The sequence below is a fragment of the Scyliorhinus canicula genome, chromosome 16 (assembly GCF_902713615.1).
Source record: "Scyliorhinus canicula chromosome 16, sScyCan1.1, whole genome shotgun sequence".
Classification (NCBI taxonomy): domain Eukaryota; kingdom Metazoa; phylum Chordata; class Chondrichthyes; order Carcharhiniformes; family Scyliorhinidae; genus Scyliorhinus; species Scyliorhinus canicula.
Genome location: NC_052161.1, coordinates 29558291 through 29575252, shown reverse-complemented (window position 1 = coordinate 29575252; position 16962 = coordinate 29558291). Strand labels below are relative to the sequence as shown.

Here is a 16962-nt window from a genome sequence, read left to right as displayed (position 1 = left end):
TGGCAGCTCTTTCGCTCACACACACTTCACCCAAAAGCTGTGCAAATCTTCCCTTTGAACTAGATATTCAGCTCCCTTTTAAAAGTTTCCATTTAATCTGCTTTCAGCATTCTTTCAGGGAATGCATTCCAGATCATAATTTGGCTGTGTAAAAATAAAATCATCTCTTCTTCCATTGGTTCTTGTGCCAATTATCCTAAGCTTGCGCTGTCTGGTAACCAACCCATCAACCAGAACAGTATCTCCTTATTTACGCCATCACAACACCTTAATTTGGAACACTCATTAAATCTCCCTTTAACCACTGTGACAAGGAGAGACCTGGCCTTCTCCAGTCTCTGCCTATTACGCAATTCCCTCATCACTGGCATCAAGCCAGTCAATCTCCTCCGCATCCTCTCCAAGGCATCCAAATCCTTCCGGAAGTGTTGGATTGGATCCAACAATCCAGCTGAGCCCGAGCTGCGATTTATCAAAGGCTAGTACAATGCCAGCCTTTATGTACATTGCGCCCAAGTCATTTCAGTTTATCCTGTCACCTGAATGCCCTCCACAGCTCCTCCTGTCCCAGCATCCCCTTCAATGTTGCACCATGTAGTTTGTATTGCCTCTCCTCATTCTTCCTACCAAAATGCATCCCTCATCTCCTGACAAACATTAACTGCAGAGGTTCTCAGACACCCCAAGAGATTGCGGGTTCTGCTGACAAATGAGGCAACATAGCCACCCAAAGGCCAGATTTAGAATATCCAAGGGAATCCTTCACATTGCAGCAGATGCTCTGCACCGCTGATCACACACTTGCCAAAAGGCAGGGTAAGGGACAACCAAAATTTATAAGTACTGCTTTCTGGCATTTGATTTTGAAGGACAGGTCTGAGGGACTCAAATTTTCCTTCACCACAATGGCATTTTAAACTTTCCACCCCTCCTTTGACCAGCAAATGGGCACAAGAACCCACCAATGTACAAGCTTAAAAGTATCACGCATCCATCTGATATTTAGCCAGGTGAAGATTATCCAGACCCTTTTTCCCCCCCAGATCTCCTATTGTGTAACCCTAACAAAATCTCTAATACGCTGCAGTGATTTTATAAACAGGGGTTATGTCAAATCGATGCACTGAACAGATCTTCAGTTTGGGCTGCAACCAGAGACTGAATCAATTTCCTACAACATCCAGTATAATGCATTCTTGGATTAATTTCGCATTAGTGCAGGGCAACAGCAAGTACTTAAGCTGCAAAACCGACTGCACCAGCAGAACGTCAATATTGGTTAATCTCCTTTAGCTTTGCTACATTGGAGACACTACATAAATGCTGCATCTTCCATTCCAGTCATTTTTTTCAATCTTGCTGTGTGGGAAATGAGCTGCCCGGTTGCCTATATTGGTGACAATTCAAAATACTTCTTCAAATTGAAAGCACTGACTAGCATTAATCACAGTCGGACATACTTCATAACTGTACAGCTATCCCAACTGTACAAAATATACCAAGATTTCAGTTTTCTCCCACCCAACAGGTCAACACCCAAGCGAGATTCAAAATTGATGACTGGTATGTACCCAGAGGCAGAATTCCAAAAACTTCCCATTTTCAGTCCACAAACTCGTTTCCCTGGACTACAAGACATTGCTGAAAACATTGGTGCACATCCAGATACGTCACCTGGGTGTATACAGTTTCAAAAACGTTACTTCAACCCAAAGACTTCCAAGAATTGGTGCTGCTCAGGCATTCAGTATCTCATTACCATTCTTACTGGGAGATAGGGGAACAGGACAGCTCATTTTTAGGCACCTTACCTGGCCCCCTCCCTATTTGGGGGCGAGTGGAGGGCATTCGGAGTACGACTGCTCAGACAAGGATGCTGTTGCCCAAATACCTGTTCCAATACAGGTGTCCTTCAACCTTCATCCATCTGTCAATTGTTGTGCAGATTCTCAACTGTCGTCATGCCCGGTACAGACGAGATGTAAAATTTAAAACCTTTTTGTTTAAATGGCCACAAGGTGGCTGACCGCACATGCTGCTACAATATTATGGATTCCAGACAGAACGGTAACTCGCAAAATACTTCCATTAAAATATGAACAACCCCAGCCACTTGTGAAACTTGAGTCCTTTGGCGAAGGATGAACTGCAAACTGAACAAGGCGCTCTCAAATGAGCTAACTTGCCATCCTTGACCATCAAAACGCACTGTCCTAGAAGTCAGCAAAAATCCCAAGAGTAAGTTTGTTTTACTCATTCATGGGGATGTGGGCAACACCAGCATTTAGCTATCACCCTCACCCCCTCGTGAGTGCGTGACTTGCTAACTAGACCATTTCAAATAAGTAATAAGAAGTCTTACAACACCAGGTTAAAGTCCAACAGGTTTGTTTCCATCACTAGCTTTCGGAGCACTGCTCCTTCCTTGGGCAAATGAAGAGGTAAGTTCCAGAAACATATATATAGACAAATTCAAAGATGTCAGACAATGCTTAGAATGCAAGCATTTGCAGGTAATTCAGTCTTTACAGATCCAGAGGTAGGGGTAACCCCAGGTTAAAGAGGTGTGAATTGTCTCAAGCCAGGACAGTTGGTAGGATTTCGCAAGCCCAGGCTAGATGATGGGGATGAACGTAATTTCTTTTAGAACAGTACAGCACCAAACAGGCCCTTCGGCCCTCGATGTTGTGCCGAGCAATGATCACCCTACTCAAACCCACGTATCCACCCTATACCAGTAACCCAACAACCCCCCCCCCTTAACCTTACTTTTTTTAAGACACTACGGGCAATTTATCATGGCCAATCCACCTAACCCGCACATCTTTGGACTGTGGGAGGAAACCGGAGCACCCGGAGGAAACCCACGCACACACGGGGAGGACATGCAGACTCCGCACAGACAGTGACCCAGCCGGGAATCGAACCTGGGACCCTGGAGCTGTGAAGCATTTATGCTAACCACCATGCTACCGTGCTGCCCCTTCATGTAATGTGACATGAATCCAAGGTCCCGGTTGAGGTCGCACTTGTGTGCGGAACATGGCTATACGTTTCTGCGCGGCAATTCTGCGTTGTCGCGCTTCCTGAAGGCCGCCTTGGAGAACGCTTACCCGGAGATCAGAGGCTGAATGCCCTTGACTGCTGAAGTGTTCCCCGACTGGAAGGGAACATTCCTGCCTGGCGATTGTCGCGCGATGTCCGTTCATCCATTGTCGCAGTGTCTGCATGGTCTCGCCAATGTACCACGCTTCGAGACATCCTTTCCTGCAGCATATGAGGTAGACAACTTTGGCCAAGTCGCACGAGTATGTACCGCGTACCTGGTGGATGGTGTTCTCACATGTAATGGTGGTATCCATGTCGATGATCTGGCACGTCTTGTAGAAATTGCCATGGCAAGGTTGTGTGGTGTCGTGGTCTCTGTTCTGAAGGCTGGGTAGTTTGCTGCAAACAATGGTTTGTTTGAGATTGCGCGGTTGTTTGAAGGCAAGTAGTGGGGGTGACCTTGGCAAGATGTTCATCTTCATCAATGACGTGTTGAAGGCTGCGAAGATGATGTCGTAGTTTCTCCGCTCCGGGAAAGTACTGGACGACCAAGGGTATTCTGTCGGTTGTGTTACGTGTTTGTCTTCTGAGGAGGTCGGTGCGGTTATTTTGCCGTGACGCGTTGGAACTGTCGATCGATGAGTTGAACGCCATATCCTGTTCGTACGAGGGCATCTTTCAGCGTCTGTAGATGTCTGGTACGCTCCTCCTCGTCTGAGCAGATCCTGTGTATACGGAGGGCTTGTCCATAGGCAATGACTTCTTTAATGTGTTTCGGGTGGAAGCTGGAGAAGTGGAGCATCGTGAGGTTATCTGTGGGCTTGCGGTAAAGCGAAGTGCTGAGGTGACCGTCCTTGATGGAGATGAGTGTTCCCAAGAATGCAACTGATTTTGGAAAGTAGCGCATGGTGAGTCTGACGGTGGGATGGAAGTTATTGATGTCATCGTGTAGTCGTTTCAGTGATTCTTCGCCGTGGGTCCAAAAGGAAAAAAATGTCATCGATGTATCTGGTGTATAACGTCGGTTGAAGGTCCTGTGCGATAAGGAGGTCTTGCACAACCCTAGAATCTGAGTCCCACTCCCAAACCTGACCCCACACATTTGGGGTCCAATGCAATAAGAATGATGCAAGCAGGCATAAGGCAATGAGTAGGAGTCGATCCTCACTGGGAGTTAACATCCGTCCCAATACTTGCCTGGTTTCGGACAGTTCTGCTCTGCTAAAATCCAACTCGATGGAAGGTAGACCGGCAGAAGGGACAATAACTGCTGGCAATAAAAGAAAAAAGGACAGAAACAAAAGGAAGGCCTTCTTGATTTTTTGGAATTCTCTTCAAGGTTAACCTTCCACTTTGTTGCTCGTTGTGCACTCTTTAATTGGCTTGGTTTATGGCAGTTAATATGGTCGCCTCCTTTAATTCTAATTCCGTTTGCTCAAGAGTCGGCAGGTATCTTTCGATATCGCCACAAGGTTCAAAACCGAATACTGATCAAAGACTCGATACACCAGTTAGTAAGTTTGAAATCAATGCTCATTTATTTACACACACAGTCAAATATACTCATGCACAAAACTCTACCAAACAAACTATCACTACTACGAAAGCCTATACTTGGCTTCGGGCGCCCACTCAGTCAGAGGAACAATGGCCGTTGTCCGGTTCGGAGGCTGCTGGGGTTGAGCTGGTACGGAATAATAGCTAGGAGCGTCTGTCTCGTAGCGTGCGTTGACCTTGGACTTACTTGTTCTGGTGCAGCTGCTAGGCAGGTCTCTCCTCGCCGAGAGCCAAGGCCAAGAGAGCAATTCTCTCTTGGGGGCTTTGTTTTATACCTGAAGGGGGCTTCGCGCGCTTTTGGGCGGGCCTTGAACTTGGCTCCAATTAATTGGACTGCATCTTGATCATCCCTATCGATTTCCTCCAATAAAGGGGTGGATGCCCTGATTGTTGGGTCTGTCCTAGGTGGCCGTTTGCCTGCTTTGTTCTAGTCTCCTCTGGCGCCGGGGTGTCTGCCTGAGTATCAGTTACTTAAATGTTACTCTTGTCCCCGGAGATGGCTCATTAGTATGGTAATGGCTTTGCAGTATCTGTCTTGTCTGGGAGCTACGGCTCCAATCAACAGACAAACCTTACACCTGCTGGCTTTCTCAGTATTGTCCATTTTCCCTGCATTTTCTGCAAAGCGTTCATTTTGTAATCGGGATGTGGCCATCCCAGGTGGCTTCAACTTCAAGTGCACACGTACAAATACATGCAGCTGCACAGGCGAGACGCAAGAGTAGGAGTACTCAACAGGTAAAAATACACAAGAGGGAAGTAAAGATCCCTAAAAGGAATGGCATTTCTGGTTGCATTAGAACTTTTATAGTTTACGTTCTTATCAAAAAGGACAGAGCACTTTTGATACCTACTAACAGCAGCTTCATTGGAAGCTCTCTAGTAATGTAAATATTTCCCAATGTACCACTGAAACAATGGGCAGCACCGCTTTTGCTGGTTTTGGTGAACTAACGATCCTTCTATCTGGTGCCTTCAAAGCCTTTCTTCCGAACACCACTTACCCAACCCCAACACATCCAGTTCCTTTTTACTGATCCTAGAACAGTGCTCATTTTTAATTCTTTGGTGTGCTCAACTTTCTATCCTTGTGTGTGGTTTCATGGTTTAAGAAATGTCCAAAATTAATAGTCAGATATGCACGGTTCCGCCACGGATAATACAAACCGATTATTCAGTACACCTTGGCCAATTATTGTCTTTGGTGCCTTGAATTCCTGCTTGACCAAACAGTTCCTGATCTGAGGAATGAGGGAGGGGGAAGCACAAAAATAAAAGTGAATATTGCTGAGTAACTATTGAGGATTGCTCCTCAATCCATTTATTACCATTAGGGGAAGAACCATTGAAGATTTCTGTGCATCATATATCACAGCCAATGATTTAGGAGATGGTTAATTTACAGCACCATTTAGTGGCTTTCTCCAGCAGCAGTACCAGAACACTCAAGTTACAGCTGCATCTTCTTGCTATTCTTGGCTGCCAAATGAGGTTTCCATTGAATCAAATGATTATCACGAAGAACTAAAGGCAATTTTAATTTTTTTTTTTTAAATTCAGATTCCAAGCGTAACAAAAACGAATTGCACAGCCCAAACTAAAGAACTGCGAACTGTCTGGTGAACCCCAAGTGATAGTTTGGCCTTATCGCAATTAACATTCTCCTGTGTTTAGAGAAGAATCCGTTTACTAAAACAACCCTAATACTTCAAACTAAACCAGAGATGATGGAGTTTCTTCCCATCCCACCAGCTCATAAAACACAAGTACACGCCCAGGAGATATAATATCCCATATATTGGTGAAAAGGTCAACTATTTCATATTTCCAGTTGTGTCGCTAATATTGAGCCAAAGGAAGGAAGTAGAGCTTGTCCGATAGTTTAGCGGCTAACACTTGTGTCCACATTTGTATCACATTTACATAACCTGAAAACTTTGAAAAGAAAAACCTGAATTTTTCTTTCCCATCTGATACACCCAAAACCTGTTGCCAAGGTCTTGCAACAGACAAGATTTTTTTGACAGCTGAGTGAACAACTTCGATAGCCTCCCGTGGAGTGTGCAAGAGGAAGCTATTTAAAAAATGGTCGGAGCTCAACAAGGTGGTTAGTTTTCTGAAACGTTACTTTTTTAAATTTACAAGAAATGTTATTTCACAAAAGGATTGCACTGATTTGGTGTTATTTAATGAAAGCATTTATTCAACAGATTTGGATGCATTAATGGATGCATCCAAGGTTTATTTTGACTAGTCTCCAGAACAACAGTGCTGACCCAAATGTCAGATTGCTTCACCCAGCAAGCCAATGTTTCACTCCGTGAGCTGGTTCCTTCAAACACAATTGCATTTCTCATCCGTAATTAAATGGTACGGATATTACTTTGGGGTTGGGTACAGCCATCAATGTCAGGACACTGCTCTGTTGCTCCATCAGTCATACGAGGGGTAGTCAACAGCTTTTTGAAGAAATTAGGTGATGCGCAATCAATAACTACTGAAACGAGGATGTAGTCCGAATTGAAGGCTTTAATCAACAAGATGTTTCCCCAGCAGCTCGAGTACAGAAAGAGGCTGGCTGCTGGGAAACACGGGCTCTTATACACCGCCTCACTGGGCGGAGCTACCTTACACTCCGACCAATGAAATACAAACCATTGGGCCAATGAGCAGCGAGCCTTCTCCATCAATGGTGGCACAGCACTCCCAGGTACCCTAGTACCTCTAGTCATACTACCATTTGAGGCATAGTACATAAAACACGTTTTACCAATTCTATCTTCAATAATATCCCACAACACGGTTGAAGCTCAGACACTGTCTGTAGCTATCAATTGTGTCTAATGTGAGGCACAACTTCAGAAATGCCTCACCACACCTTGAACAGGACAACTGGGCACCAGGTCTGATTTCACAGTTTGACCCAATTTCTCATTAGGGTAGCAGAGATGAAAATTTCTGTCTGCGGCCTCAATGAAAGAGCAATCTGGAGAGAAAGAGAAAGATTCTGCAGCTATGAAGCGGGCTGTGTGTAGACTAAGCAGCAAGTCAGCATGCTCGCACAAACCACTACAACGAACAGAATCCGTAATCAAAGGCAAATTGCAGGCACGAGTTACGCCCATATTATAAGCCATTCAAATATCCAAGCTACGAAGCTGTGTTCACACAAATGCAAAGCTGCGCCCAAAAAGAAAAATCAGATTCTTTTGTAATCAGTCAATTATACAGTATTCCGCACAAGATAGATTTGAAATGCAAAAGATTGAGTATAGTCTTATGTTCAAGGACCTATTCAGCCTGCAGTTGGCAATGCAATTAATTCACCGACCATCATGTCCGTCACAATTAAATCTGTTACATCATGGTCACCTACAGTGGTACCTGCCTAAAAAGAATCTTACTAGGCAATTCAACACTACTCAAACCCTTGAACTAAAATTCCATTACCAGTCACATACTGTATTCCTTCAGGTTATTCCAGTTCTTAACTGGAAAATATCCTCAAAGCAGAACTTCTGCCCCCACACCCCAGATCCCACTATGTGATGATATGCACGACCTCAGACCACTAGGTGGATGGTAAACCCATCACGTGATCCTGATTGGGAAGTTGGGAGTAGGTCGTGCTGTTTGCAGTAGTTCCAGAATACTTATTTAGTGTTCGCCGTTCGTTATTTAATTTATCCTAGTTATCTTATGCTAGTTATCTTAGGGGCAGCATGGTAGCATGGTGGTTAGCATAAATACTTCACAGCTCCAGGGTCCCAGGTTCGATTCCTGGCTGGGTCACTCTCTGTGTGGAGTCTGCACATCCTCCCAGTGTGTGCGTGGGTTTCCTCCCACAGTCCAAAGATGTGCGGGTTAGGTGGATTGGCCATGCTAAATTGCCCATAGTGTCCTAAAAAGTAAGGGGGGGGGGGGGGGGGGGGGTTGTTGGGTTACGGGTATAGGGTGGATACGTGGGGTGATCATTGCTCGGCACAACATCGAGGGCCGAAGGGCCTGTTCTGTGCTGTACTGTTCTATTATGCAGTTGTTCTACAATAAATAATTTCAAACCACGTGTTCTGTCATTCATCATTCACTTTGGCCAGTCCACAGAACACGTCACATTTAGTTCAGTTACTGGCACCAAAGTGCAGCTGATAGCATATGGGGAGGGGGGGGCGGGGGCACGATTCGCAGGTCGTGTTGCGCGTGGTGCAAACCCGGCCATGTTTGAGGAATTGCAGGAGGAAGGACCCTGATGTGGGGCGGGGGTCCAGATCAGAAGTCTCCAGAAGCCAGCCTCCTTTCATGTTAAACACCCCATAACAGAGCAAAGCACAGCTGCAGCCTGTCTGTCCTAAAATCCTCTCTCAGAACAGAGCCATTCTACAGCTTGTTTCTTGGAGAAGCATTTCACTCCCCTTTAAGTTTCAATAGGCTCATGTGGTTTCAATGCTGCAGGATGCCTTCTTTTACCCCTTCCTACTTGCTTGTTTAACTTTGAGTTTCACACCTCATTGACTTTTACAAGCCTTTTGATTGGCAGCTGAAAGCTCTCTCAAAAGGACAATTAGCTTTGTTTGCTTTTATAGCACTTATGGTCCACCAACAGGGCTTCCTCCTTTGGCTAGCTGGCCTGTCTGAAGTGTTCTGTCCTGGATTTTTTCTTCTTTGAAGTGCTGAAAGACCAGGTGCGCTCTCTGACAGCAGTTTGTTTTAGACTGGATCTTCTTCAATCTCTGAAGCCTCAACAGCATGCCCGCACTGGAGGCACTTTTCCACCAGAGGGGCATTAAAGCACAAGGGTTCTTTAAGACCTTCTCGCACTCACTTGAATTCTCCGATAGACGTGATGACCATGCTCAGGGGCCCGGAGACCTTGGTCAACCCTGAGGTGGTGAGGGGCATGGCTGGACAATGCTCCGACAGCGGCAACTTAGCATACCAGGGCAGTGCCAGGGGTCTGAAAGGGGAAGGGGGTGGTGGGGGGGGGGGGGGGGGGGGGGTGTAAGAGACCACATTTAAAATTCTTTTGGACAAATTGCACCCTATATTTTAATTATTGAAGTGCAGCATTGGAAAGTTGTGTAACGCATTGATTTGTGCAAGTAAATACTTGTCACATACACAACTGCTCCAAATATGTTCCCGTTCATGCTCAGAACACCAGTGAGAGAGAGAGAGAGAAAATAGAGGAAGGGACACCAGCCATATCTATGACCACGAGTGCATGGCGGACACGGGGGAAAAGAGTGGAGGAAGTGAGGAGACAAAAAGGAGAGTCAGAACCTTGTTTTATAGCAAATATATATTTAAAATAACAAGATAACAAAAAAACAGTGGATGTTGGAGGGAGCCCAAGGTTCATCACAGCTTTATCTTAATCCAACTGTAAATACAATGCCGTTATGTAGAACCTAAACTCTCAAAGCTTAAAAAAAATTTACTCCACAATGGCTGTTGAGAAGCATGACAACAAGAAACAAATACATCTTAGAGCTTCCATGAAGCATTTGTCAGTTTCATCTGAACCAATTGGCTCATTTCGGCTGTAGTTTATCAAAGCTGGCTGAGCCACCGGGATTCAATTGTTAATACTTCAGCGGAAATCCCACATTTCCAAAAAAAACTCTCTTCTGTAATCACTGTTTATACAACTGTCGATGCCCTTTTGCTGTGGCTGCACAAAATCACGAGAGGGCAGTGACTTGAAGAATAAAACCACCACTCAAAACACAAACTTTTGGCCCAGGACAACGTCACAGCCGAGAGAAATATTCTGTTTCTCAGAACAAGGGATTAAATTTGGAAAAAATGTGTGTCAGTACAAAGTTGCATTTCCCAAGAGCGTACACGCAATTACGTGGGCATCTAACTCAACTTTTTAAATAAAGGATGCAAACTTCAGAACTTCGAAAAATCAAATCCGCAAGTTTCCCTCAATCAAAATCGCAAGGACAATGGCCGGGCGCTCTGCTAACACTCATCTTCCTTTTCCTCCAAGTTAATGCAGGAGTTGCACCATGAACAAGGTCCATGTTGGCTAGAACAAGAATGTATTTGTGAAATCTAAGGCAAGTTGGCAGGGTGAACAGAAATCAATTATATGTCTGTATATTCTTTTAAACAAGGTGGGCGTCAGCCTTGGCTCAGCGGTGGCTATTGAGGGCTCAGAGTGAAAATATTACTCCAGAAACTTGGGGTGACACGTGGTATTGAGGAAGTGGAGATGTTTAAAAAAAAATCTGAGTGAAACATCAAAACTACCCTCATCAGGTGATGGAAAAAAGATCCCGAGACAGTGCTGCAGATCAGGATTTTCACCTCCCCCATGGAGTCCTGGCCAAACCCAATCCCTCATCTGGCCACTCAATGTTGCTTGTGGGTGCTTGCTGTGCACCAATTGGCTCGTATTTCTTCCATTACACCTCAACAGCATTTCAATGGCTATAAAGCCCTTTTGGACATCGCGGTGCTCGATAAACACAACTATTTCTTTCTTTCTTTTTTGAAACTGGTCGAGAGAAAAAAAAAAAAGAGGGAAGAATGGAAGAACATGAAGGCTTTCTGCCTAGAAGGCGGAGGCAGAATTGTATCCAAACATCCAGGTGGTGTCCCGGCTTTGAATCTATCAGTGCGTCCTTACGTATACATGCAGGTGATGATGGGCAGGGAGAGAAGAAAGCTGGTACTGAACCGGCCCAGAGTTTAGTTTAGTTTGCTCCATCTAATGCAGCATCATTAAAGACGAGTGACTGGCAGAGTGGACAACTTAATCACAAACTGCCCATCTCCAGATGGACAGCATCAACAAATTAATTAGGAGCTGGAAAGTAGCATTGTCCCAGGATACATTGCTATTTGCTCATTCAGAGGATCAGTTAGAATGACTGCCAACATACTGATGATATTTATTCGATTCTCTATGTACAACGTGCCCAAAGGCCATTCTCTCCGTGTCTGCGTGGGTTTCAACCCAAAGATGTGCAAGTTAGGTGGATTGGTCATGCTAAATTGTCCCTTAATTGGGGAAAAAAATAATTGGGTACTCTAAATTTATAGAAAAAAAAAGATCGAATATTTCTGCTTGGTAAGTGATGACTAGTTTTTCTCTTTATCTCCTCCTCTCCCCACATCCCTGCAATGGAGGGGCGGGAGAAGTCTCTCTCTCTCGGAGGGAAAGCATGTTGAAAGTTTTAGACAACTTAGCAATAAAACTAAAGACCACATCACGGTCATAGAATAGGTGCCTCTGGGAGCTACCCATGATCGGTTTGGTATACACAAGGCGACCAAATTATCTAAAGCACATGGATCATCAGATGAATTTCAAAGTCAAATCTATTCATTGTGGTGGGACAGCTTGGCAGATATGAGAACAGGAAGGGTTTGAGCCCCAGTCAGTTACATTACATAGCCTTTGTTCACCGTCTTCCATGGGCAACTGGCTCATTAAATAAAATTGATACCAAGAAAGCGACCCTTTCAAAAAGTGTTCATAAATTAAATAAATTCACAAATGCAGCTCGTTAGGAGGAAACACGAATCTGCCTTGCAGCTTCTGGAACTTTCTATAAATGGACAGAAAGGTAGCTGTCGTCAGATTTAGTTCACAGCAGCCTGCTTTGCCTATTCACCAAACCTGAAACTTCCCAACAGAATCTCCGAAACAGTGGACACGATCACTTCTCTCCGGTTGGACTGGAGCTCAAACGCATAAAATTAAAAGCAAGAAAGCCAAGGCAAGGAGGGAGCTGCCAGTGCAATGACCCCCCCCCCCCCCCCCCCCCCCCCACACACACACAAACCAATATTTGAGGCCAGTCCAATATGTCAAATGCATCTTATATCAGATTACTACTGAGGGGCGGTGGTAGCATAGAATCCCGACAGTGCCATTCGGCCCATCCAGTCTGCACCGACTATGAAACAGCACCCTACCGAGGCCTACTCCCCTGCCCTAACCCTGCAACCCCACCGAAACTGCACATGTGGGAGGGAGCCAACCTGGATGAAACGCACGCAGACACGGGGAGCTGCGAAGCAGCAGTGCCAACCACTGTGCTGTCCTAGCCTTTGAATGTTTTTACCATTACTAGATTTTTTTCAGCTTTTTGAGAATGACAGTTGTGTTCTATGTCGTGGTCGTCAAATCCCAGGCCACGGAGATAATCACGTCAGGAGGCAAATCTATTTTTCTCCGCATGCCACTTTTCTTCCACCAGATTCCTCCAGTGCCTGGTCTCTGGATGAGCTTTGACAATTTGTAGCAGCTCGTGAAAAAGCTCGAGGGTGGAAAAAAGGGAGGGAACAGAGACAAGTGCTCATCAAATTCCACTGCTGTAGAGTATAAAATCCCCTTTATTGCAGCAGGAGACGAGTATTCAATATGACCCCATTGTTTTGTTCAGTGCTAATGTTCCAGGCAAAGTGCCAGCTGCTTGCGGCAGTTTTGTATTTCAACAAGCAAAGTCAATTTTCTGGGACCAGTGATGAGAGCCACCATGATGCTACTGACTGAAACCGACAACAGGAAATAGAAGGAGGCGGCCACTCAGCCCTGCAAGCCTGCCCCACTATTCAGTATCATTGATCATCTATCTCAGCACCACATTCCTGCGGTCTCTCCATGCCCCTTGACAGTCTAGAAATCCATTTCCTTCTGAAATATATTGAATGGTTTGGCCTCCTGTGATAGAGAATTCTCATTCCACAGCTTTACCACTCTGAGTGAAGAAGCAATTTCTCCTTATCTCAGTCCTAAATGGCCTACCCCATATCCTGAGACCCTTACGCCTCGTTCTAAACCTTCCTCCCCGCCCCCCCAAAAAAAAACCCAGCCAGAGGAAACATCATTCCCGCAACCAGACTAGTCACAATTTTATACATTTTAATCAGACCACCTTTCATTCTTCAAAATCCAAATACAGGCCTAGTCAACCCAGTCCCTTGCACAACAAACCTGCCATCGCAATGGCAAAAAATTCTAACATTTTCCCTACTACTGATGTTAGGCTAACCCATCTGTAATTCCTGGTTTCCTCCCTCCTTTTCAAAATAAAAAATTTGTGTGTTCCGGACAGGTGCCGGAATGTGGCAACTAGGGGCTTTTCACAGTAACTTCATTGAAGCCTACTCGTGACAATAAGCAATTTTAATTTCATTTCATGCAAACATGCAACCAATGAACATTCAGAATAGGACACAACAACTGGACAGTCAAGACACTCAGGTGGCATCACCACAAGAGGGCATGACATAAACACTACAAAAGGGATGAGGCACTCACACCCTGCCTCTTTCCACAGACAGACATCTAGAGAGTTAGACAGGGTTGATCAGCAGCATCACACCCCAGCACGTAGCTTCGAGCAAGCTGGTACAGTTAGACGGAGTTACTACAGTTAGTTTAGCAGAGAGTCGAACTCATTTGAAAACTGTGTTAATAGTTCAATAAACACGTTGAACTCACTTCAGAGTCTGGAGCATTCTTTAGTTAAGACTGCATCAGGTAGCAGCCGGTGTTATCCGAAGCAGCATAACGGTTACATTTTCCACCCTCCAATCTGCCGTAACTATTCCAGAATGTACAGCATTTGGGAAAGGAAACCATGTCCACTAGTTCTATGGCCACCTCCTTTAGCACCCTGGGATATAGATTGTCTGGCCATGGGAATTATATATTTTCTTTTTTTTTAAATTTCGATTTAAGGGGCAGTTTAGCATGACCAATCCACCTAACCTGCACACCTTGGGTTGTGGGGGTGAAACCCACGCAGACACAGGGAGAATGTGCAAACTCCACACGGACAGTGACCCAGGATCCGGATTTGAACCCGGGTCCTCAACGGCGTAGTCCCAGTGCTAATCACTGCACCACCCCTGACCCTGGGAATTTAATCATTTTCAGTCCCTTTAATTTCACCAGCACTACTTTTCTAGTAATACTAATTTCCTTCAATTTGTCCTCTCGGTAGGTCCTTGTTCTCTCTCATTTCTGGGAAGTTATTGATGTCTTCCTCTGTGAAAGCAGAATCAGTGGTTATTGAATTGCTCTGCCACTTCCTTGCTCGATTATAAAATCTCCAAAGGAACCTATAGTGGCCTTCAGTAATCTTGTTCTTCATACATACTTGGAAGCTTTTTTTAAATTGTAATTTAGAGTATAATTTTTTTTTCCAATAAAAAGGGGCAATTCAGTGTCGCCAATCCACCTACCCTGCAAATCTTTGGGTTGTACTGCTGCCCCACGGCGCCGAGGTCACAGGTTCGATCCCGGCTCTGGGTCATTGTGGAGTTTGCACATTCTCCGTGTTTGCGTGGGTTTCGCTCCACAACCCAAAACTGTGCAGGGTAGGTGGATTGACCACGATAAATTGTACCTTAATTAGAAAAAATGAATTGGGTACTCTAAAATTTATGGGAAAAAATAACCTCTCTCATCACACAATACCAAAATGTAGGATAACCAGTTCTCCAGTTGGTTCCTCAAGATGATCTAAAAAAAAAACACAACACAACATGGTGGCACAGTGGTTAGCACTGCTGCCTCACAGCACCGAGGACCCGGTTAAAACCCAGCCCGGGTCATGGTCCGTGTGCAGTTTGCACAATTCCTCGTGTTAGCGTGGGTCTCACCCCACAACCCAAAAAAAGATGTGTCAGGTAGGTGGATTGGCCATGCTAAAAATTGCCCCAAAATTATTATTTTTTAAATAAATGATCCAGAAAACATCTGATGCACACTCCTGGAATTTATCTGCCACAGTATTATTGCCTAGATTAAAGCCACTCATAAATAGAATCCATTATTGTTCTCTCACTTTCTCCATCTCTGTGCAGCTGAGCCACTGCTGGTTTAACAGACTTGGTTCTTGCTGCATTCCCCTGAGAAACCATCTCCTCCAGCAGTATCCAAAACGGAAAACCTTTTGGAGGGAGCTGAACCTCAGAGGCTGCTACGCTACCCACCTAACGCTTTTACTCTTGCGGTCACCCACTCCCTTTCTGACTGGTCACTCTTTACCTGCGACGTGGCCACCTTACTGTACATGCTTTCCACAAGGACCTCATGCATGCGGATGCTCCAACGAGCACAGGCACAGCTCCGGATCCAAAACATGGATTCAGTAGCTGCAGCTGGAGACACTTCCTGCACACATGGTTGCTTTGGACACTGGACATGTCCCTGACTTCGCACATTGTACAAGAGGAGCATTCCACATGACCAAGTTATCCTGCTGTGACTTGCCTTTAAATTTCTCCCTTAACTTTTGCTTCCTCTAGTTTAGAGATCATCAACGCCAGTCTAACCCCTCATTAGCAAAACTCCAATTACTTAATTAGTTTATCATATGTGCACATCGCTGGCCAGCATTTATTGCCCATCCCCAACTGCCCTCATTTCAACCCCATTGTTGCGGACCTGAAGTCACATGTCAGCCAGACCAGGAAAGAATGGCAGATTTCCTTCCCTAAAAGAAAATTAAGCTGGGTTTTTACAATAATTAATAATTAGTCATTAGAGACTTCCAGGTTTTTTTAAAATTAAATTTAAATTTTACCATCTACTGTGGTGAGGTTTGAACCCAGGGTCTGTGTAATAGGAGTCCAGTGACAATACCACTACCTCACTCTCCTTCTACTAGCTCCTCATCCCGCTCAGTTTTAGAGTCTAGTGCCCCTCCCTCCTTCAGGCTCCACCAGCATCCAATCCTATACTTACCAACCAACAGAACTCCTGTGACAGCACTTGTAGATTTTATCTGCAAACTCCCACTACTCTATGAGCTTCCCCTGTAGCAACGGTAGAGCCATCTACTGGGAGGCTGGAAAAAAAAGGTTGAGTGCAATCTTCACTCACCAAATTGCAACTTAAGCACTTTACTGCAGCCCAAAGCAGCAGCCCGGAGTGCAGACAAGAAAGGATGAGAGAGATGGATAAGGAGGACAAGAAGTTGAAAGATTATGAGTGCAGACTGGGTAATGTGCTTCGAAAAAGCACAAACAGCAAACTGTGCTGCTCACGCCCAGAGACTGTGGGTAAAGACATGCGGGATTCACAGTGTATTGAAACAAGCTTGTTCCATCAACCCAAAAGCTGTTTATGCATACCATGTATATTCGAAGCTATGGTTAGTCACCAAAATCAAGCTACAGAAAAATGTTTGTGTCACTAGACTACCGACTTGGTCATCTGGCTTTGCAATGCGAGGGAGTTGGGTCAACCATCAACTCCATTACGGCAGCGCCAACTGCAGGTGTTGCGTTATAGAATTTGGCAGCACAGAAGGAGGCCATTCAGCCCATCATGTCTGCACCGGTTCCCAAAAGAGCCACCCAGCTAGTCTCATTCCCCAGCCCTCA

General features: G+C 45.0%; 1 protein-coding gene across 3 annotated transcripts in view; it reads right to left on the bottom strand.

Annotated features, from left to right (window-relative positions):
* inpp5f (inositol polyphosphate-5-phosphatase F) overlaps positions 1–16962 on the bottom strand; it is a 260938-nt gene that overhangs the window by 205539 nt on the left and 38437 nt on the right. The gene's annotated exons all lie outside the window — the stretch shown is intronic.